The sequence below is a fragment of the Sphaerodactylus townsendi genome, linkage group LG06, assembly GCF_021028975.2.
Source record: "Sphaerodactylus townsendi isolate TG3544 linkage group LG06, MPM_Stown_v2.3, whole genome shotgun sequence".
Taxonomy (NCBI): Eukaryota; Metazoa; Chordata; class Lepidosauria; order Squamata; family Sphaerodactylidae; genus Sphaerodactylus; species Sphaerodactylus townsendi.
In genome coordinates, this window is record NC_059430.1 from 3545403 (window position 1) to 3569877 (window position 24475).

At 45.2% G+C, this 24475-nt stretch overlaps 2 protein-coding genes across 6 annotated transcripts in view; one reads left to right on the forward strand and one right to left on the reverse strand.

Moving 5' to 3' along the window:
- The window catches only part of NME6 (NME/NM23 nucleoside diphosphate kinase 6), a 581226-nt gene that overhangs the window by 509226 nt on the left and 47525 nt on the right, over positions 1-24475 (forward strand). The gene's annotated exons all lie outside the window — the stretch shown is intronic.
- LOC125434940 (lithostathine-like) overlaps positions 1-24475 on the reverse strand; it is a 148733-nt gene that overhangs the window by 3429 nt on the left and 120829 nt on the right. The gene's annotated exons all lie outside the window — the stretch shown is intronic.

A 24475-nucleotide genomic window follows, 5' to 3' on the forward strand; every position in this document is an offset into this window, starting at 1 on the left:
TTAAAAGGAAAATCTGGGGATATTTGGGGGGTGCCTGCTGTCAGGGGTGCAATTGTTAAGCTAGCAGCACCAAACCTTCAGGGTACTTTTAGGAGACTCTCCTAATGATACCACCCAGGTTTGGTGAAATTTGGTTCAGGGGGTCCAAAGGTATGGACCCTCAAAGGTGTAGCCCCCATTTTCTATTAGTTCCCATTGGAAACAATGGGTGATGGGGGCACCCCCTTTGGGAGTCCATAGCTTCAGACCCCCTGGACCAAACTTCACAAAACCTGGGTAGTATCAGTAAGAGACTATCCTGATGATACCTCCCAGGTTTGGTGAAGTTTTGTTCAGGGGGCTTACAGTTATGGACCCTCAAAGGTGTAGCCCCCATCTCCTATTAGCTCCCATTGGAAACAATGGTGGATGGGGCACCCCCTTTGGAAGTCAATAACTTTGGACTCCCTGAACCAAACCTCACCAAACCTGGGTGATAGCATCAGGAGAGTCTCCCAAAACATCCCTGAAATTTTGGTGCTGCTTGCCTAAAAACTGCACCCCCTGCAGGCAAAAAACAGAAAACCCACTAAAATACCAAAAAACCCACAAATGGACCCTGCATTTTTGGCACCCGCCACAAGGGGGCGCCCCGGGCAACTGCCCACTTTGCCCAATGGGTGTTACGCCACTACTCTTGGCAAGAACATGGTTCCAAAATGTCTGTACTCTCCAGAGCCCAAACACATGCTTTCCTTCCTTCAGTGACCGAGCTATAAGAGACCTCCCCTCTCTGATCCCAGGAGTTTTATCAGCTCCCAGGCCCCACCCCCTTCTGACGTGGTCAGTCTGGGTCAAGAAATCTTTTCCCCTTGGGTCAGGTAGTCCTTCCTGATGTCCTTCTAGCATTTTTAAATCCTCCAAATCTATGATACCTGCTTGGAGAATGGGAGGGGGTGGGAAGGAGCCATTTCTTCACAGAAAAAAAAACCTCACGGTTCTTGCAGGTTTCTTAAGTCTTTAGTTCTTTAAGTCTATCAAATAGCCAATCTTTGCGCTTTTTTTGTTTTCTCCAATTGTGAGATAACTTCTTATTTGTAAATCCACATATGATGAATCTTGGCAGAAAAAAACCCTAGTTTGAAGCAGCTTGATTCTCTGCAGCCAGGTTTAGACAAGAGGGTTAACCCACTCCCAAGTTTCACTCTAGGGCAGGAAGAAGCATCCCCAACCTGTTTTGAGTCTGTGGCCACTTTTGGGCTGCTTTATTGCAAGCAGGAAATGGGTGATGGGTGCAAACACAAAATGGCTGCCACTAGGAGGGGAGGCAGTCATCAAAGCACGCTTTCTTTCATGTAACTTTTTTATTTCAAATTTTCTACTTCCTATCATCTCTCTGAGAGCAAAGCAAAAATATTGAACAATTTACTTATAACAGGCCCCTTCCGCACCTGCAGAATAATGCACTTTCAATCCACTTTCAATGCACTTTGCAGCTGGATTCGACTGTGCGGAATAGCAAAATCCACATGGAAACAATTGTGAAAGTGGATTAAAAGTGCATTTATTCTGCATGTGCGGAAGGGGACACAAATGAACTGTGCTGAACTGGGCTGCAGCCAACGGGTGTCAGGTTACAGTGTGTAGTCTTGCCTGGTGAGAGGCAGTCAGTCAAGAACAGTGACCATAATTCAGAAACAGTGTCTGCAAACTGCAAAGCCAATTCAAGAGTTCCAAGGTCCAGTGGCGTTCCTTCCTAGGGACAGGGGGTACCCTATGTCCCCGGGCGCCCCCCATTTGGTCACGTGGGGGGGCGCCAACATTTCAGGGTCGTTTGTGTGTTTTTTAATTTTTAAAGTGTTTTTTCACGTTCCGCATTTAAAGTGTTTTTTCACGCATTTTTAAGGCTAGCGGCGCCACTCTGTGGCCCCTTCCGCACATGCAGAATAATGCACTTTCAAACTGCTTTTAATGCTCTTTGAAGCTGTGCGAATAAAGCAAAATCCACTTGCAAACAGTTGTGAAAGTGGACTGAAAACACATTATTCTGTGTGTGCGGAAGGGGCCTGTATCTTTTCTCTCTTTCTCTCTTTCGTTTATTTCTCTGTTATTTTTCAAGCTGCCACCAGGAAGATGGCTAGTAAGATGTCCTTCACTGCTTCATGAGCATCCTTCTGAAAGCTACACGTTCAGTGGATGTCAATCCCAACAGAAGGATGCTCGTCTATCATTCAAAAGTGTACCTAAGTAAACTTTGGATCATTTAGAAGAGTTCCACCGCGCGAAGGCTATAATTTATGCTCATTAGGTTCAAAAGCATGTCCAGCACAACGTGAGGCACACTTACCATTCTTTCCAAGGGAATTTGTATTCCCTGCTAATGACAAGCAGAATTCCTGGCATTGTGGTATGTTCACCCTCCGCCATTCCTCATCTCATGTTCATAATTCTAAAGAATGGTGATGGCCATTTCACATAGACTTTCCATTGAATGATTGTCATGCAAACTTCATTCTCTTAAAGCTCAATTAGTTCATCACAAATGTGTGAAAAAATGTATGTCACGTTGCCTTTTCTTTTATGTCTTTCAGATTTTGGTGACGAGCAGATAGTACCGAAGGGACCCATTCCAGTGAAAGGTAAAGTTCCATTGTGGGGGTATCTACGTCTGCTCCATTGCGGCCAAAAAACAAGCACCCCAAGAACAGTAGAAACACAAGTCTACATAGGAAACTACTCAAACGCTACGCTTCGGTGACAATTTAATTAAAGAATACTCTAAAGCAATTCGCAGACTATTTCAGGCAGAAAAATCAGCAATATAGTAACACTGATAAACCAATTCCGATTACAGCAGGATATTATTTGAAAACACAGAAATTCTGGACCACTCTGACAACCATCAAGGGGTCAGACTACACAGAGAGAAGCCATTGAAATTCACAAGCACATGGACAACTTTGCACAGGAAGGAAGAAACCATGAAAAATGAACAGAACGGCTGCCAGTGTTGAAAAACTCTAGAATCAAGACAGACTAATCAGCTCCACACAAACACAGGACAACTATAGACAATAGCAACCAAGGAAACAAAGACCAGGATACTTCTATTCAGATGCAATCACCTATTGACCTTTGCTATCTTCATTGTTACTCCCAGGCTACAGACTTTCGGTAGGACTCACATACCAGGCTACTCTTATTCAGAGGGCCTCACCTTTTTGACCTCTCACAGTATATATACCTTAATTTGCTTTCCATTCCTACCATCAGATCCTTTCCCCTGAAGATGCCAGCCACAGATGCAGGCTTAAATGCGTCAGGAGAGAATGTTGCTAGAGCACGCCATACAGCCCAAACCAATGTCATTGAAAGCACGCCAGTAAAACACCGCTCCGAGGAGCTCTTCACACGGCCAAGAAATGAGACAGCACCCCCAGCCAGCAGGGAAATGCTGTTTTTAAAACTCGCTCAATAAGCAATCTTTCCAAAAACAGCATTTTGCACCCAGTCGGTAGGAGGCACCACTTTTAGGCACATCCTTTCTCCCCCAAACTGCCTTCTTTACTGTTCCAACACTCGGTGCCACGTTGGCGACCCCGGGGCTCTGTCCCCTTGTCCCTGCAGGGAAGAGAAGGAAAATTTAAAAACAAAATGGAGATGCTTCCGCATGGCCACAGCCGCTCCAGAGCCGCCCACACGGAAGCGTGCAAACGGTATCATTTACACCGGTGCACCGCCACTTCCCTGGTCCGTGCGGAACAGGCCTAAAAGCTGAGTTTCACAATATTATCTTTCAGCAAAACAAAGAAACAGACTTGATTCTAGCCACAGGATATCATTTCAATATCTGATGTCTTTGCATTTCTTTGAATCTGAGACCCATTCGGCACAGGCCAACAAACATGGGCGTTGACCAGAGGGAAGGTTCAGCTCGTTCGCGACCGTGTTTCTCTCTGTGAGAACCATTGGTTACGCTGAGGCTCGGGCCAACTGGCTGCAATCCCACCACCCCAGGGAGGGAGAGCTGCCCCACTCCACAGCACACAGGGTCCCTGCTGACTGACGCTACTGCTGCCTCTAATTCTACCTGGATGCTACGGGAGGACCATGGATGACTTATCGGGCCGCCTGGTCTCCAGCCGCGCAGCTGGGAGACCTCCCCCTGGCTAGAGATTGCATCAGCATTGTCCAGCAGCGCCAAATGACACAAGAGAGATCCTGCGGCAGGGAAGGGCCCGTAACTCCCCACCATGCCCCCGGAATGCCCTCACCACTCACATCCCCCACCGCCTTGGAACTACGCCTCTGGCTTTCTCTATTGTTCTTTCAGCTTTCGTTGGTTGCTCTTAGGAGAGGGATAACCATCAACCTTTCTCCAGAGGCGTAGCAAGGGGGAAAGCACCTGGTGCACTAGTGTATCCTCCGCCCCCATCCCACCCCAGAACACCCCTGCCACACCCCTGCACCCTTCACCATGCCCCCCCCCGGAATGCCCTCTCTCTTCCACTCACATCCCCTCACTTTGAGCTACTGTCTTTCTTCTCTATTGTTCTTTCAGTTCTTGTTGGTTGCCCTTAGGAGAGGGATAACCATCAACCTTTCTCCAGAGGCGTAGCAAGGGGGAAAGCACCTGGTGCACTAGTGTATCCTCCGCCCCCTATCCCAGAACACCCTGCCACACCCTGTAACACCTCCCACCTTCACATGCCCCCGAAGCTCCTCAACATCAAGACTCTGGCTTTGAGCCACGCCTCTCTGGCTTCTTATTGTCTTTTTCAGTTCTTGTTGGCTGCCCTCAGGAGAGGGATAACCATCAAACTTTCTCCAGGCGAGTGTGGGGAAAGCACCTGGTGCACTAGTGTATCCTCCGCCCCCATCCCACCCCAGAACACCCCTGCCACACCCCGTAACACCCCACCATGCCCCCGGAATGCCCTCACCACTCACATCCCCCCCCCGCCTTGGAGCTACGCCTCTGGCTTTCTCTATTGTTCTTTCAGTTCTTGTTGGTTGCCCTTAGGAGAGGGATAACCATCAACCTTTCTCCAGAGGCGTAGCAAGGGGGAAAGCACCTGGTGCACTAGTGTATCCTCCGCCCCCATCCCACCCCAGAACACCCCTGCCACACCTTCGCAACACCCCCACCATTATTATGCCCCCGAATGCCCCTCAACACTTCACATCCCTCCGCCTTGGAGCTACGCCTCTGGCTTTCTCTATTGTTCTTTCAGTTCTTGTTGGTTGCCCTTAGGAGAGGGATAACCATCAACCTTTCTCCAGAGGCGTAGCAAGGGGGAAAGCACCTGGTGCTAGTGTATCCTCCGCCCCCGTCCCGCCCCACCCCAGAAAGCACCTGGTGCACTAGTGTATCCTCCGCCCCCGTCCCGCCCCACCCCAGAACGCCCCTGCCACACCCCGTAACACCCCACCATGCCCCCGGAATGCCCTCGCCACACACATCCCCCCACTTTGGAGCTAATTTCTGTCTTTCTCTATTGTTCTTTCAGCTCTCGTTGGTTGCTCTTAGGAGAGGGATAACCTGACCTGTCAGTCACGCTTTCATTTTACATTGTTCTCTTTTCTCATCCAGGTACTCGTTACATACAGAAACTCCGTGGTTGCACTACACCAAGGAATCGCCATCTATGCGGCACGATTCAAACAGGGAGACTTCCGCCTGCTCTTCCTTGGAGAAGAGGAGGAGAAGTTGTCAGATTGAATTTCAGTGCTGTGACACGTTTGGCTGCAATAAATTAAAAAAAGCATAGCAGATTCTTTGGCGGACAAATAACTGATTTGTGTTGGGGATCATTCTATTCTAATGTTTTGCATAATACAGATCATATCCTTCAGAGAAACTCAGTCATGATGCTTGTTCGCTCCTTGCCTGCCCAACCTCCTTGCTGACTCTGTGACTTCCGTGCTCACAGCTTGTTGATTTGTGCTCTGCAAAAGAAAAAAATGACATGAACACCTCCATACTGGGGTTTCATTCTTCATTGATTCCACCCTTTCTTCCCTCCCTAGTCCCTCCCTCTTATGGCTGCAGTTTGCTCTCTGATCACCTGCTTGATGCTACTTCCCTCTGTCTCATCCTTTGCTCTTTATAATCTACCTGTTCCATTAAGCCTTTGGCATCAACCTTTCTTCATCCTCTTGTCAGACAAAATGAACTCTCTGAAGTTGGTCACATTAATTCCTTTGTTGCCTTTACTATATCCAGTTTTCTTCAGATGTTGTTTAAACTAGAGAGTCTCAGATTCTCCCAGCAAAGATGGATTTAAAAGGAGTAACCTGGGCTCTCTTAGTCTAAAACAACATTGAAAAGTGATGCTGTTTCTCAGGGGTGGATTCTTCCTTTTGGGGGGCTTTAACAGGAGAATCTTGGCTCCCTAGTTTAAAAAACATTGAAAATGATGTTGTTTCGGGGTGGATCCCCCCCCCCCACAGAATCACTTTCAATGTTGTTTAAACTAGGGAGCCCTGGATGTGCAGATTTGTGAGTTGGGCCATTCTTTTGTTGTGGGAAGGTGGCCACCCATGGGGCAGAAAACTCAGATTTTGCCCTGGGCTCCATTTTCCCTAGCTACGCCTCTGGGAGAGAGCCACGTATGTTTTGTTGGAAGTGGGGGGGGGAGTAATTAGCAAGAGATGATGCTGACATTTGTTTGGTAAATGTTTTGCTGGGGGTGATTTGTGAGAGATTTACATGCTTAATACCCACTTGCACTGGCTTGGAGCTGTTTCTCAGGTTAACAACGTACCTCATAGGATTGATGTGAGGACAAAATTAGGAAAGAGGGTTGGTGGGGAGAGAGCCATGTATGTTTTGCTGGGGGTGGGTGATGTTCTGTGAGCTGATGCAAAAAAATCATTGTTTGGTTGTGGTGGGAGAGGGTGGCCACCCATGGGGGGCGGGGGCACCAAACACAGGATTTCCTCCCCGGGCTCCAGTTTGCCTTGATACGCCTCTGGTGCTCTGCAAAAGAAAAAAAATGACATGAGCATCTCCATACTTCATTCTTCATTGATTCCACCCTTTCTTTCCCCACTCCTGCTAATGCCTGTAGTTTCCTTTCTGATCACCTGCTTGATGCTACTTCCCTCTGTCTCATCCTTTGCTCTTTATAATCTACCTGTTCGGTTAAGTCTTTGCCATCAACCTTTCTTCATCCTCTTGCCAGCCAAAATGAACTCTCTGAAGTTGGTCACATTCATTCCTTGTTACCTTTACCGTATCTGTTTTCTCAGATACCCTTTGCAATATCTCCCAGGATGCTGAAACTGAGCTGCCTTCCTTTTTTGACTTGTGCTACTGTCCCAAATGCCATGTACACTCATGCTGTAGCATCAATTTATCAATAATAATAAAAGGAAATGTCTCCCCATTTGTTTGTCCACTTCTCTCTCCATCTATCCATAGAACGCAAAATAAACCAGGCAGTCTTTTTTAATTAAAAAGTAAGAATTTGGGCTTTACCACATCATATATTTTTTATGGATCACCTTGAGTTCTTCGCCGCATCAATTTTTTCCTCTCTAACAGATATTGTTTACTGGTCATTGCTCTCCTTGTTTTTCTTCAAGTTCTTCCAGTGTTTTTTCCCCCTGAACCATCCAAAATTTGATGTGGAAAAGTCTACTGTCTGCAAGCAGAGCCATGTACCATGGAGATACAGCAGAGGGCACTGTTGTCTTACATGAACAAATCTGCCATTTCAGAAAACTAAAGTGCATGGATTCTTATCATCACTATTTGACACTTATTTTAACCTACCCTTCCTCCTCTGAAGATGCCAGCCACAGGTGCAGGTGAAATGTCAGGAGAAAATACTCCTGGAACATGGCCACACAACCCAGAAAACCCACAACATCCTAGCCTGATAGTCTGGTCTCATGCAGCCTGTTGCTTTGCATCTTTGGCGGTTGTTCAAACTGGGTTACAGCCCACAAGCCATTCTCAATTAGATGCGGATCTAACAAGAACCCCTAGGCCAAGGGATTCTCTGGATGGTCAACAATACACCACATTGTGAAACCTTGGGGTATGCTTTGTCCCTATTGCAACCCGCTGTACTTTGCCTATGCAGAAGGGGCCAAAGTGTGGAAATTAAGAGAAAAAGCAGAATATTGCCCTAAGAACAGCAATCTGGAGACAGATAAGAAATGACAGGAGAGAAGGGGCTGACCTCACTATCCTATTTGTCTTCTTGCTGCCTCCACCAGTGTCTTCTTTTCTTCTCCGTAGACTAGACATTGCCTATTCCAACAAATCCTAGAGTAGTGGTGCTGAACCTATGGAAGGCATGCCAGAGAGGGCACTTAGAGCCCTCTCTGTGGGTATTAGTGCCATTGCCCCAGCACAGAGTTTGCTACAAAAAAGTCAGAGGGACGCGAGGCCGGGCTGCTCCCCTCCAGAGGCATAGGGCCCATAGGGATATCCAGGGACAAAGGGAAGCATAGGGGGCGGCACACAGTGTGCGCAGGCATGGTGCGGGACTTGGTGGCTTGCATAGCACAATGAGAGCAGCCGGGGAGGTCACTGCCAAGGGAGCCTATCCAGTGGTGGGATCCAAAAATTTTAGTAACAGGTTCCCATGGTGGTGGGATTCAAACTGTGGCGTAGCGCCAATGGGGATGGGCGGGCATGATGGGGCGGGCATTCCTGGCCAGGACTGCGGCAAGGACGCAGTTTGCTGGGCGCTTCTGGCCCTTGGGCAGGAAATCCACGCACATTGCGGCGAGGCTGCCACGCGACACCGGGTGCGCACCTCCTGCTAGACTGCTTGCCAAGTTCTAAGGGCAACTAAGGAGAGGAGGGGCGAATTCAAGGCAAAAATCATACATGGCAAAAAATCACCAATTAGTAAACCCTTTCTCAGCACACACAAATAACAATTAGTAACCTACTCTTGGGAACCTGTGGAGAACCTGCTGGATCCCACCTCTGGAGCCTATCTGGCTTGAATGAGCCGAATTTCTGCATGCCTGGACACTGGGAATGCTGTGTGTCTCACTGTAACTGTGTTGTTGCCTCTTCTTGCTTTGTCCTCCTTGTCAGGACTGGGAGACCGCCCACTAACTTCCTTTCTTCTCCATGCTGTAGTCACATTTCTCCTGTCATTTGTCCTGAGCGCATGGATAATAGCTCTCTGCCTCTGTGGACCTTTTCCACAGAACTCTTACTTGCACACATGATGGCGCATTAGGATGCCCACTTGTCCTAGGGAAAGTAATCCCTCAGATTAGGGTTTCTTCCTATCTACCTCTTACCTGAAACAAAGCTGTGAACTGAAAATACTTGAATAAATGTAAGGTGTTTTTTTTCCCCCTTTTACATTTATTTCTTGGGAAGTTTCTACAATTGCACTCACACACAGGACTGGGCTGGTCCATAATTAACTAAATCCAACACTCTTGCACCATGACCGTCCCTCAGAACTAAGTGGGCGGGGAGTCAAGAAACTTCAGTGGAGCCATTGCCCCACGAAGCAGGCACTTTTCTCTGTTTGGGTCGGGCAGGGGTGAGGGAAGGTTTTACGGGAGAGTCTTAACTGCTTCATGGCTTCTGCAAGAGCTGCGGATTTGCTTTACCCCTAAGTAGCCTGATTCTGCTGGGGCTGCTCTGGCTGTGTTTGAGCTAGCTGGGATCCTGCAGGGCATTGGGACAGATTTGTATTGGGCCCTTCATTTTTTTTAAAAAAAATGTGTTTTTGTAGACTCCAAGGCTCATTCCGCACATGCAGAATAATGCACTTTCAAACTGCTTTCAATGCTCTTTGAAGCTGTGTGGAATGGCAAAATCCACTTGCAAACAGTTGCGAAAGTGGTTTGAAAACGCATTATTTTGTGTGTGCGGAGGGGGCCCAAGTCTTGAACTCCCAAAAATAAGTACAGCAAGAAGAAGAAGAAGAAGAAGAAGAAGAAGAAGAAGAAGAAGAAGAAGAAGAAGAAGAAGAAGAAGAAGAAGAAGAAGAAGAAGAAGAAGAAGAAGAAGAAGAAGAAGAAGAAGAAGAAGAAGAAGAAGAAGAAGAAGAAGCAAAAAACAGGTAGTGGACGAGCCTTCAGTCTAGTTAAGAATAGGCTCTTGCATCTTGATTTTCATAATTTGACTCGTGCTGCCAAGACAACCTGGCTCCTCCCATCACATTATTAATCCCATGCGAAAGGAAATTATGGCAGCATATCTTCGCCTGCCGATTAATTCCACCCAGAGGAGAGCCTTGGCTACTGCAAGATGTAATGTGCTGCCCTCAGCTCTGCTGGAGGGAAGATTTAAGAATATGGAACGTTCTAAAAGAGTTTGTTCATGTGATATGACCACGGTTGAAACACTTGACCATTCTTGTTTCTATGCCCTAAATACAATAAGATACGCATGAAATACATGAATTCCATTTCTTGCAATGTTCTCAGTGGCATGAGTGTTATAAGATACCCAATCTCCTGAACAGCTCTCTGATGTTTCTTTCGTGAAACTGTTGCAAATTTTATACTGGAAATTAGTAATTTTAGTAATTTTAACTGTATTTCTTAACCTTGTTTTGTTTTTAAATTTTGTCCTGTTTTATATGCCAATAAAGGCTTGTGTTGTAGGTAGTGGACGATAATTCCAAGAGGCCTAGACAGAGTCATTGGATGCAATGGGAAAGTGTTATGTATTCTGTGTAATGAAAGTGTTGTCATCGAGTGTCTGATGGCACTCTGACACCAACCACGAAAGTGTTGCCAAACTTGGTGAAACTGAAAAAAAAGAGTTTCTTGAAGGAAAACTGAGGGAATATCATTCCCAGTGTCTTAGTTTTTGCAACTATCTTTCTAGAACAATTCATCTGACAGCTGCCAGTTTTCAAATTTCACTGTGCAGAGCAAAACATGGTAAGCCCCCCTCTGGTGGGGATATTATCAAAACAACCATGTTGTCTGCGAATAATTCCCTTTTTCATGATTTCCCAAAGAAGGATAAACTTAATTGACACATCTCTGAGATGCCATTTAGCAGAAATACTGTTAAAGATCGAGTCCAGCGCATGGCAAGTGATGTTAGTCAGCAGCTGACCACTGACTTACAAAAGGCAGCCTGTTACTGGATGAAAGCACAGATATAAATAATCATGCCCAGCTAGCAGTAATGTTGTGTTCTGCTGTTGGTGACATGATGAGAGAAGAGCTGGTGAAACTGATGTCTTCTCCTGAAAGAACACAAGGGATAGAAATCTACAATGCTGCGATGGAGGCTCTTTTGCCACAAGACACAAGACCAGAAAAAGTGGTTTCAATTACTAGTGATGGGGCACCTTTTATGGTGGGGGCAAAATCTGGTTTCATACAGTTCTTTCTTAAAGAAACCAAACGTCAAGTCATTCAGTTCCACTGTATCAGGGGTCTTCAAACTATGGCCCTCCAGATGTTCAGGAACTACAATTCCCATCAGCCCTGCTACTTGGCCATGCTGGCAGAGGCTGATGGGAATTGTAGTATTATACATCAAGAAGCTCTTTGTGCCAGGGAAAGCAGCAAAAAAAATGTAATGATTCCCTCAAAGATGTCACAAAAATGGTGAATTACGTCATGGCTCCTGCTCTGAATTTTTGACAGTTTCAAGCACTTCCTGAGGTGGTTCAGGCACAGTATAATTGTTTACTTGTGTATGGTGGCTGGTGGATGAAATTAGGCTGTTTATGAATTAAAAAGTGCAGGAATATCCACAGCTCACTGATATGTCCTGGCTTACCAACCTCATGTTTTTTACAGATTTTTACACTACACTTCAATGTACTGAACAAACAATTACAAGGTGTAGGGAAAACAGCAGAAAGGATGTTTTGTGACATCAAAACGTTTGAGAGAAAACTGCAAGAGACCTTGAAAGTGGGCAGTTGAAATATTTTCCAAATCTAAAAATGCATTTAGAAGATTCTACAACATTTGCAGACAATCCTACAAGCCATCAGGAAATCTACAAGGGATTTTTTAGCATTGTAGCAGCTGCAAAGCTGAACTTTAGTAACAGATGTTTACAGTTCCGTAAGATGGAGATAACCTTGTGTTTTCTTACTTCTCCAGATTAAGCCAAATTTGAAGAACTTGATCTTTCCTGTTTAAACTGGTTAGATTTAGGAAATCTGGAAATGGAGCTGTTGGAATTTCATGAAAGCTCTGTCTGGAAAAATAAATGTTATGACCTGCATGGAACACTTGAGAAGATATAAGGGATGACAAAGGACTGCACAGTTAGTTCTGAAAATGAAATCCTTAAAGTGTGGAATTCTCTGCCAAATAAGTTTAAGTCAATAAAGGCACTTGGGATTGCTTTGTTCACTTTGTTTGATCATCATCTTCTGCTTTTGAGCAGCTGTTTTCAACTTTGAATTATATCAAACCCGACACCAGAAACAGAAACTGGCATAGGGAAGAGGTCTTGGGCAAATCTGTCCCACTCTGGCAGCGAAGAAAAATTAAAATCATGTTATAAGTAAATTTGCTTGCCGCAGACAGAGTGGAAAGTGAAAGCTGGACTAGAGGAAATACATCCATACAAAAAATCTTGCTGCAGTGGACTTATACCTCCACCACACAATGAACATTTTCTGCATAATTGACCATTTAATTTCTCCAAATAGCATCTCCAAATAGCAATATTATGCTGAAATAAATAAATGAAGGGACACCATATATACCTGGGTGCATATTTATTCTTTCATTTCTCATCTTATCAAGAGATTAAACCAAATTAGCTGAATACATGAGACATCAAGTAAACACTCTTAAATCACAGCCCTGGTCAAAAAAGGAAAAGAAAGCCCAGAATAACTGGCAGAACCACGCAGCATTTAATGACCTCAGAGCTGAAAGAGAGAAAAAAAAGAACTTTGGGCATCTTTTAAGCTATCTCATGCCCCTCTGGCAAGGCTCGGTACAGTGCTAGTGGAGGGAAGCGTCCATTCCTCGGCTTCCATTGGCATTTCTCAGTTTTGCAACATTTGATAATATGAATCTCATTGTACTCCATGTAAAATTTGCCACACTCCTGTTGATTCCATTGGTCAACACATCCATATTTTACGTAACTGAGTTTTTCACCTATGAGGGGGGGGGGAAGAATATTGTGAGTATGATTTTGGGGATTGGCGGATAATGTTGCAGAGCAGCACAAGGGAGTGAAGGGGGGGAGGGCAGAAAATATGCAGCCATGGAGGACATTTCACATCCTGATCCAGGATTCTATTTACCTAAAAGTACCAAATCCAGATGCCTTCATTCCCCAGACAATACCTAGTCTTCCATAAGCAGCAGCAGCACCTCTATGGTGCTTGTCCAAAGAGGGAGCTGCATAATAGTCCGATTTCAACAGTACTGACAAAATTACCATAAAAGAAGACTCTTCGTGGCCAGCACTCAACTGGTTGCTGTGGGCTTCTGGGTTGTGTATGGAGTCTATTTAGATCTTGTTCCTAATGCTCTTTGTCTGCATCTGTATTCGGCATCTTCAGAGTGTGCATCACACAGGACAAAAAAAGTGGAGATACTCAGCCATGATGCAGGCAAAACGTAGCGAACAAGATCTAACAGACAACCAGTGGCGACATTTACCTTAAGGGACATGGGGTACCCTGTGTTCCCAGGCGCCCCCCCTAGTGGAAGTGTGCAAAATTTCCAGGTTCATTTGTGCGGTGTTTTTTGTATTTTAGTGTTTTTTTCAGTTTTGGCCCGCAGGTGTAGCGTTTAGGCCAGCAACAAAATTTACAGGGATTTTCTTCAGAGACCCTCCCTGATGATACCACCTGCTAGGTGAGATTTGTCCAGGGGTCCGAAGTTATGGACTCTGGTAGTGCCCCATCCCATTGGTTCCAATTTTGGTGCTGTTAGCTTAACGATTGCACCCTGACAGCAGGCACCCTCCAGATTTCCCCAGATTCTCATTTTAAATCTACCCCTTTGCACATGGACTTAAAGGGAGGAACAGTCCCTAGTTTAAACATTGAAAGTGATGCTGTTTAAGTGGATGGATTCCACTGGAGGTACTAGAGAGACATGCCACATTTTGCCGGGTAAATGTTTCGCTGGGGGTGGATTTCCGCAGAGAGTTTTACTTAATGACCACCTGCTTCGAAGCCAACAACCCACCTCATAGGGTTGGTGTGAAGACAAAATTAGGAAAGAGAGTTGGTAGGGAGAAAGCCATGTATGTTTTGCGGGGGGTGGAGGTGGGTGATTTGTGAGAAATGATGCTGACATTTGTTTGGTACATGTTTTGATGGGAATGATTTGTGAGAGATTTACAGGCTTAATACCCACTTGCACTGGCTTGGTTTGTTTCTCAGGCTTAACAACCTACCTCATAGGATTGGTGTGAGGACAAAATTAGGAAAATAATTGCGTATAGCCGCATGTTTTGCTAAGATGGGAGGTGTTTTGTCAGCTGGTAAAAAAAAATCATTGTTTGGTCATGGTGAAGGAGGGGCCTCCGGCAAACACAGGGTTTTGTCCCCACCCAGCTCTGCCTTGATACACCTCTGCAGAAACCGTCACACAGCCCAGAAAGCCCATAACAACCAGTTAATAAAAGACTTCACCAGCTGTTGATAGATATGATAGATAGATAGATAGATAGATAGATAGATAGATAGATAGATAGATAGATAGATAGATAGATAGAGAGATAGATAGATAGATAGATAGAGAGAGAGAGAGAGAGAGAGAGAGAGATGATGGATGGATGGATGGATGGATGGATGGATGGATGGATGGATGGATGGATGGATGGATGGATGGATGGATGGATGGATGCACATTTTATTGATGGATGGATGGATGGATGGATGGATGGATGGATGGATGGATGGATGGATGGATGGATGGATGGATGGAACAAACTGAAATTCAGGGAGATTAATATACGTTCTTCCTACATGTTCGGAAATGTTTCCAGGCACTTAGGGCAGACCCTTGCCATGTTCAAAGAGGGATTTTCGGGCATATTGCAGACTAAACACACCCCTCATCAACTCTCACATTCACTGTTAAGTCAGCTATCCTAGTTGGCAGCTCAGCTGCGGGATTCTGAGCATCACCCCACTGCCCCCAAACTCCGAATACTCCAGGGTCAGTACAAGAAGATGCTGTGAACTCCGCCAACCGCAGGGCAATGCACCAGTTTTTTGGAAGGCCTGACCCCAGACCACCAGACCCCCCCTCATCTGGCAGGAGTGCTGACAGGAAAGGATCAAGACCACTTGAAGCTCCATAATGATGTGCTTATTGAACATACCTTTAGGACCCTCATAGCGTGTATGTGTGTAGCATCTCCCAGACACAGATGTACATGGTAGAGAAGAACGGCAGTTCGCAGGATGTTCAGATACGCAATGATTGCAGATCAATCCTTGGCCTATGGGGGAAAAAATGTATTTGAAAACAATATTTCCGATTCACTGAAGACTCCCATTTTATCCCATTTTAAATAGGAGAGACGACACCCAAACGTAGGTTCTGTGAGATAAGAAGATGAGCATTACAGCCCAAAGACTTCTTGTTCGGATTATACAGAAACTGAAAAACTACAACCACTGTATTCTGTTCTTGTCTGCATTTATTTGCATGGAGAACTCAGAGTTTCAATTTGATGTGTAGTACTATATCTTGAGCGGTATTTCGCACGTTATTTATTACATCTCACTGCGCACTTCAGTGTTCAAGAATTTACCTTACATCAGCTAGGGTATGGTGGCTATATTTTTCCATTCTGTCCTTGTACAGTGTATCCACATGTTTCTTACAGCGTTTGGTTCAGATCAATCATCCAAGCCAGAGAACAACCCCTCTTCTCTAAGGAGCAGCAGTGTTGCAGTGGTTAGAGCAGGTGCACTCTAATCTGGAGGACTGGGTTTGATTCCTCACTCTGCCACTTGAGCTGTGGAGGCTTATCTGGGGAAGTAGATTAGTCTGTGCACTCCAACACATGCCAGCTGGGGTGTGACTCCCGGCCTTAGTCACAGCTTTTCAGAGCTCTCTCAGCCTCACCCACCTCACAGGGTGTTTGTTGTTGGGGAGGAAGAGAAAGGAGATTGTAAGCCCCTTTGAGTCTCCTTACAGGAGAGAAAGGGGGGGGGGTATACATCCAAACTACTCTTCTTCCTCCTAAGAACATAAGAACAAGCCAGCTGGATCTGACCAGAGTCCATCTAGTCCAGCTGTCTGCTCTTCTCCCCTCACTTCTTTGATCACATGCAATGCCCAAGGGCGGGGGGGGGACCCATTCTCTGCCTCTCTGCAGGCTTCTTGATGCACTGAAATGGTGCTCTTATGCACCAGGGGCCTCCAGAAACAATATGGGGACAAAGCCAATATGCAACAGGAAAGTAGAAATGGGAAAAATCTGCCACCCTTTCTAGACAAATAGGAATGCAATCCCATCTGAGCAACTGCTGCTACATTGAAAGAAGAGCCCCTCAGATGGGATCCATTCCACTAAGGTGGATTCAGATCATATTTCCAACTAACAAAGAAGAGAATGATAATTTCCACCAATTCCAATTTTTTTTGGCCACAGATTCTCTACTTTTCACCCGCCACGCTTTTCATTAAGTTCTCCTGTCCGTCAGAAGCAGCACTTTGGGAGATCTGTGGACGGGGCAGGCAGGAACGTTCTGCCCCACGGACGGAAGGGCCTTCGGTGAGCAGAAGGTCAAGTCTAGATTCAGCCCTCCAAGTCTTGTTTGATTCTGTGACACAGAACCATGACGTTGGGCACTTTAGTACTAATAAACAATTACCACCTGCATCAAACTGACTGTGAAAAGATAAGCATCTTTAATCTTTTTAAATGTTTTTTTATCAAACAAGTAAGTAGCTTTGAAGGGGTCCTTTATTTTACCTTTCAATTGTTATTTCTACTTTGTAATTGTGCACTTTTCCTGAACTGCTAGCTACAGGCATGACTTTGAAACCTCCCTCATCTCACAGTATTTCTGGAGTTCACACAGAAACTGAAGGAAACATTGAGGTAATCTCCCCAGAAGAGAAAATCCATTAATTTGCTCTCCCATAGATCAATTTTTGATTAAAGAGCAGTCAAAATGGGAAGGAACAAAGTGTGATCAAATAACCCTTTCTGAGGTTGCCAATATTTTCATCCCTGTCTAATTATGCATGGTTACATATTGATCACATCTGACTCTGGAGCCTGCATCCAGAGGCGGGGCTACCAGGGGACGGGAGGGTGCGCCACGCACCAGGTGCACAGTTTTGGGGTCACGCAAGCACAAAATCTCCGCCCCTTATCCTTCCTCAGGCCCTTTCCCTCCCTATGTGCTCCTCATTTTCAGTTTCTCCTTTTCATTTCAGGTTGAAAGGTTCACAGTATTAGGCTAGCGCCTGAGGACTACAGTTCCCAGGAGACCAGCTCACAAGGTCTCCTTCTGGGAAGTATAGTTCCCATCAGGCCATTTTAAGCCTGAACTGTGAATAGGCCTTTTTTTCGGCCTGAAAAAATTCTAGGAAAAGGAAAGGAACTAAGGTAAGTGTGGGAAGGGGGGACGCCGCGGGGGAGGGGGCAGAAAATGGGGCAGAAAAGAGTAGATCACACTCAGGCTTAGAGTTTGGCCCAGCTACGCCTTTGTCTGCATCTCATTTCATACATCATGTAACTGAATGGCAGGTGCTTTCTACACACAGTTGAATTCACTGCTTTGAAAATCACAAGCTGCCAAAAAGAATGCCTTGGAACACGGCATCACCAGTCAAATACACCCAGCAGGTGTTTGTAGCACTACGAAACAATCTGTAATATTTCTTTTTACCTCAAATGACTGTGGAAGGGTTCCACCAGGGAGCGAATACACCACAGCCTCTTCACCTTCAGCTTTTGGGGAAAATATGCAAACATTTCCTCCTTGTTCAATGCTAGGTAATAAGGACAATATCAGCTTGCCACAGGAGGACAGGAAACCCCCTCCCATGAAAGCCCTTCATCCCTTCCCTCTGCCTGTCCTACGACTCACATACCAGTGGTGAAGAACAGCAGAAGAGAGAAACCAAGAAGAAGTCCATTCATTGTAACCTTATTTGTGTAGTTGCTGAAGAGGAGAAGGTCTAATTTCTCCACAGCTGCAATGTGTTCCAGGTGGATGTAGGCAGACATTGACATTTTATTCTCTCCAAGATCCCAGCAAAAGGCGATAAAGTGAAAAACAACGACGAATGTGTAGCCATGCCTTCTTACGAGAAGACAGGCAGAGCTGAGAAATGTTATTTTAATTGCTATTTTGCCAGCACTAATTGTATCTGATCATTTTCACCAGTTACCAGATTATTTTTAAAAGGTGTACGTGTGTAATTAGAAAAAAAGGTTGCTGATGATTGAGGGCTTCTGGGAACAAGATACACATCATGTGATCCTAGCCAGTTGGCCATGTTCTCAGTCAATGAGGGGAAATTTGCTCACCAAAGCATGTTGTAATCACATGATTCTGATCCAGTCAACACTGAAACGATCTATCACAGGCCAAAGCCTGTCCAACACAGTTTCTTCATCTAAAGCCAACTCAGACACATAATTTTCCCAGAAGATTCTTGAGCCTCAAGAGTGACCAGGATATTTCATTCCACCCATCTCTTGTCCCCAAAACAGACCTGGATCCAATCAATGCCCTACGCAAACTCAGGATACTGTGAGATGTAAACTCTGGACTCAGGACGGGTATTGTAATCTTACCTCAGAAACAGCTAGCTTCACCCTTGCGAGGGCCACCACATTCTCCAGATACACCTGAAATCAGCCTCCATCCCTGAAGACTGGAAGATGGCCAATGTCACACCAATCTTTAAGAAAGGATCTAGGGGGGACCCAAGAAATTACAGGCCAGTCAGTTTGACATCTGTTTCTGGTAAATTAGTAGAATCTATCATTAAAGATAAAATTATAAAACATGTAGAAAAGCAAGACCTGCTGAGGAAGAGTCAGCATGGCTTTTGCAGAGGCAAGTCCTGTCTTACAAACTTACTAGAGTTCTTTGAGGGTGTAAACAGGCATGTGGATAAGTGTAAACCAGGACATTGTGTACTTGGATTTCCAAAGGCTTTTGACAAAGTTCTCACCAGATCTGACACTGATCATTTCTTTGACCAGTGCTCTTTAACCCATTCATAAATGACCTGGAAGTAGGGGTGAGTAGCGTGGTGGCCAAGTTTGCAGATGATACCAAATTATGTAGGGTGGTGAGAACCACAAAGGATTCTGAAGAGCTCCAAGCGGAGCTTGATAAATTAGGTGAGTGGGCTAAGAAATGGCAAATGCAGTTCAATGTAGCAAAATGTAAAGTGGTGCACATAGGGGCAAAAAATCCAAACTTTACATACACGCTACAGGGGTCAGTGCTATCAGTCACAGACCAGGAAAGGGATTTGGGCGTCTTAGTTGATAGCTCCATGGAAATGTCAGCTCAATGCATGGCAGCTGTGAAAAAGGCAAACTTTATGCTCGGGATGATTAGGAAAGGAATTGATAATAGAACTGCAAATATTGTCTTGCCCTTATCTAAAGCAGTGGTGCGACTGCACTTGGGAGTATTGTGTTCAGTTCTGGTCACCACATCTCAAAAAGAATATCAAAGAGATAGAAAAAGTGCAGAGAAGGGCAGGGAGGATGATTGAGGGATTGGAGCCCTTATGAGAAGAGGCTGCAGCGTTTGGGGCTCTTTGGAGGAAATGTCTGAGGGGGGATAGGATTGAAGTCTATAAAATTACGCATGGGGTAGAAAAATGCTAGACAGAGACAACTTTTTCTTCTCGCCACAATACTAGAACCAGGGGGTATACATTGAAAATGCTGGGGAAGATTTAGGACTAATAAAAGGAAACATTTCCTCACGCAACGTGTGATTGGTGTTTGGAATATGCTGCCACAGGAGGTGGTGATGGCCACTAACCTGGATAGCTTTAAAAGGGGCTTGGACAGATTTATGGAGGAGAAGTCGATTTATGGCTACCAATCTTGATCCCCTTTGATCTGAGATTGCAAATGTCTTAACAGTCCAGGTGCTCGGGAGCAACAGCCGCAGAAGGCCATTGCTTTCACCTCCTGCATTGCTTTCACCTCCAAAGGCACCTGGTGGGCCACTGTGAGTAGCAGAGTGCTGGACTAGATGGACTCTGGTCTGATCCAGCAGGCTCTTTCTTATGTTCTTATGAGGGAGGTGTATGGGTGAGAGTTTATTTTGTCACAAATTGTGATCTCCTGGTCATGTTTCAGATGCTCCTAGACGAGGCTCTGCTTAAAACAGGGACACGAACTGTTGAAAACTGATGATACAGCAGCAGCATGGTCTGGCAGGAAGTAAAACTAATTGCCTAATTGCCTCCCGTCCCATTGTAACTCCACCACTGCCCACATGTGGCCCAGGTGAATGGCACTTGAATCAAATGACCCCCTTGACCTCCCCAGATATGCCAGTTGGTACAGCTAGCGTTTTTAACCTCCTTCGGGATCTTCTTTTTTCTTCTTTAAACACAAGATATGGCTATAGTTCGACGGATAGCATCTGCATGGTTTTCACTTACAGTCCTGCATCATATTTTGACCTACCTCACAGGTGGTTATATAGATAAAATGGAAGGGATGAGAACAATGTGAGAAATGTTGTGTCCTTGTTGACGAAGAGGCAGCACATACAGGGGGGGGGGGGATGATCTCTCCTTTAAAAAAACAGTGTGTGTTGAGGGGGGGGGGGTCATACCACTCCTGAGTCAGTGTGATTTAATGACTGCAGTGTCTGAGGAGGATCTCAGAGGCCCAGATTCAAAAACCCCACTATAGGGCTTTCCCCACTACAGAAGGGAGCTAAGGCTCCACTCGGGTTCCCTTCAGTGGGAGGGGCGATTCCAGGCTGTTCCTAACAGCAACCGAGCTGGCCCCTTGGAACCGAAAGCCAAGTGGGTACGGGATCATCTTGCGCCTGTTTCGCCTCTCATCGTGGATTGGCGCTTTGTGTTACCAAGGGAAACGGGAGCCGCTTCTTTTTACAGTTTTTATAGTTTACAGTTACGGCATGCTTTCTGCCCGCCAAGGACTCTCCCATTCTCACGATGCCACAAAAAGCTGCCTGTGGATTGTTGAATGGATGAGGTGTCGCTTCGATGTTTCCCACTGAAGTCTTCGAAGCAGTATCGACCTTTGTTCCGGCAGAAAGCAGCCGCTCATAATCATGGCTGAAGGATGTCGAAATTCTGAGGTGGAGGGGGAATCCAGACAAAACAATGTTGAGCTTTGGTGGCAGTGGGATTCACTGAGGCTAAATCCTAGGTAGAAACTTCATAGTTCAACTCTGTCAGTGGGGAAAGCCCCTATGTCACTGAAAAGTATTGGTTGGCCTTGGGCCAGGCAAACACTCTCAGTCTAACCTACCTCGCAGGACTGCTTTAAGCAGAAAATGGAGGAGAAAAAACAAAATCCTCTTTGCGTCACCCCACCTCGGAAACAAACAAACATGGTATAACATTTTTGAGGCTCTCATTTCTCCTACACTTGCCCAGGAAAGGATGATCGATCGGACTGTTTCTTCATCGCATACATGAACTCTTATAATCATTCTGCATTTACAGGCCACTTTGAGAATCCCAGCCTCTGCTTCTGATGAGTTATGGCTGTCACAGACAACAGCATAGTTTGACTTTAGACGGGGGTGGTCTGGAGATATTCTTCACCGGGATGTTCCAGCTATGTTCCTTTTTGGTAGTGCAACACATACTGTTGTGCTGAAGTTGGTGGCATTTTTTGAGGCATCTTGCTTGATGGATGGATGACAGATACTTTCATTGTTCACATTACGGGAAGTGCAATTACTGAGGGGGCTCTTGAGATGAGACGGGCTCTTGGAACCCTTCCACACATGCAGAATCATTCACTGTCAATGCACTTTCAATACACTTTGAAGCTGGATTTTATTGCGCAGAATAGCAAAATCCACTTTCAAAGAATTGTGAAAGTGGATTGAAAGTGTATTATTCTGCATGTGCGGAAAGGGCCTCGGAGAGGTTCACAGCTACTGTTTTATGTTGGTCAAACCACGCAAACTCAGTTTGCAATAAAGGTCAGCCATGGAAGACGTGTTACCAGCATGTCACAAGGGTTTGGAATAATGTCAGTTTCACAGAACGAGCCATGCTGCACTTTCATGATTCAGCTTTTACCATCAGCAATTACCAATTTCAGAGCATAACTTATTCCAGTTACAGAGAATCAGCCGTTGCCATAACCAGAAGATACCTTATTCCGGTTATCCGGAATCTTGATTATTCAGCACTGCATTCCACAAGAATTCAGGTCCCCAACCCTATTATTTACCCCTTCCATTCAGAGGATAAATAGGAACCACCTCTCTGTCTGGATGCATCAGGGAGGGGGAGCTAGAAGAGAGCTCTGCCTTGTTCTCTTTGGTCATCCCCCTTCTGAAATCAAAGATGAACCAGCTTCTTCTCTTCGGCTTGCCTGTCCTGCTCTTCTGTGCTGCCGGTGAGTAAATCAAGGGGGAAAGAATCAACAGAAGAACAAATGAATTAATGATTGGAACAGCAGGAAGGCATCAGTGGGTTATTTAATAAAAATGCTTCAAAGGATGATCAAGAGAAGCCCTGCGACCTCTGAAAGACTCAGAAAATTTATGCTGCCTAAAGCTTATGAAACTTAGGTATTTCAAGAGCTCTAGAGTTGCTAACTTCCTGCTGGGAATTCCTGGAGATTAGTGGAGGATGGAGAAAGGAGGAGCCTCAGCAGGCTATAATGAGAGGGAGTCCATCCTCCAAAGCCGCCATTTTCTCCAGGGAAGAAACCATAAGTTGTAAACAAGGATATGTTCTTCAACCGTCAAGTGTCAGAAGGGTAGAGATCTTGTTTTGGATATCAGTATAGATAATGGTGGTGAAAAATGCAGTCTTCCTTCCCATAGCCTAAATTCAAACATCCCTCATTGGCGTTTCCAAAAACTTTTGACTAATAAAGAGCCACAGGTTTTCCAAGTTGCCCATCTTCATACATAGTGACAAAGGAGCCAAATCTATTCTGCCCTTTTTACATTCAGGCAGGTCCGTCTCCACGTTTTCTCTGAGCCTGATGGTTATGGGGGGGGGGCAAGCAATTGGTGGGGTGCAGAAGAGCCAGGCCTCCTCTTGTTTGCACACTCCTGAATTTATGGGCAAGACATGTTTCTCTCTTTCTCACAATGCTAGAACCAGGGGCATACATTGATGAAAGGAGACATTTCTTCATGCAATGCGTGATTGGTGTTTGGAATATGCTGCCACAGGAGGTGGTGATGGCTTGGATAGATTTATGGAGAAGTCAATCTATGGCTACCAATCTTGATCCTCCTTGATCCGAGATTGCAAATACCTTAACAGACCAGGTGCTCGGGAGCAGCAGCAGAAGGACATTGCTTTCTGTTGTTGGTTTTTAATTAGCGTAATAAAGTTCTATTCTATTCTATTCCTCTGGTTTTCGGAGTCCCCCTGTCATCTAGGGGACCCACTTCTAAGGTTGTCTTGTTCCTTTGGGGAGTATAGGGTTTAATTTGGGGTATTACCGACGCCTTTACCAATCACTGCTTTTAAGTAAAATATTTAAACTTTTAAACTTTTACATTTGGATTTGTGGGGTTTTGTTTGTATACTGTATGTGGAATCCATGTTGTACACCGCTCAGAGCCCTTTGGGGATTGGGCGGTATAGAAATCCCATAAACAAACAAACAAACAAACAAACAAACAAACAAATAAATAAATAAATAAATAAATAAATAAATAAATAAGGTTTACTAGCTCCAAAACAGGTAAGGGTAACTTGGATAGAAAATAAGAAAAATCTTTCAGACTAGCTAGCTCCTTCAGCTAGCTTGCTGCTTGACTATCACATGGCTAACAAGCTACTAGAGAGAATATGCAGAGAGTAACAAAGAATATATATCTAATGTCTACGTGCAGACTGGCACGTAGCCCATGCCAGGTCTGCTCAACCAATAGGTATCAATTACCTGGTCACTGACTTCTGACCTCACTAACTAATTAGCATGCATCAATTAACTCTTTCATTACTGGATTGTGTGACTAGCACTTGAAAAATCCCAACACTTTCTCATCCTGTGTGTGAGCTCCAAAGGCATCTGATGAGCCACTGCGAGTAGCAGAGTGCTGGACTAGATGGACTCTGGTCTGATCCAGCAGGCTCTTTCTTATGTTCTTGTGTTCTTAAGAATGTCATGGGGGACCTTGTCAAAGGCCTTACTGAAGTCAAGGTGTGTTACATCCACAGCATTCCCTTCATCTACCAAACTTCACCTCACAGAGATGTTGTTGTCAGGATAAAATGTGGTCAAGAGAAGAAGGGATGGTTTGTACACCTTGCTTTTCTCTACCTTGAAGGAGTCTCAACGCAGCTTACAATCATCTTTCCTTCCCTTCTCTTCCCCACAAAAGACAACTTGTGAGGTGGGGGGGGGGCTGAT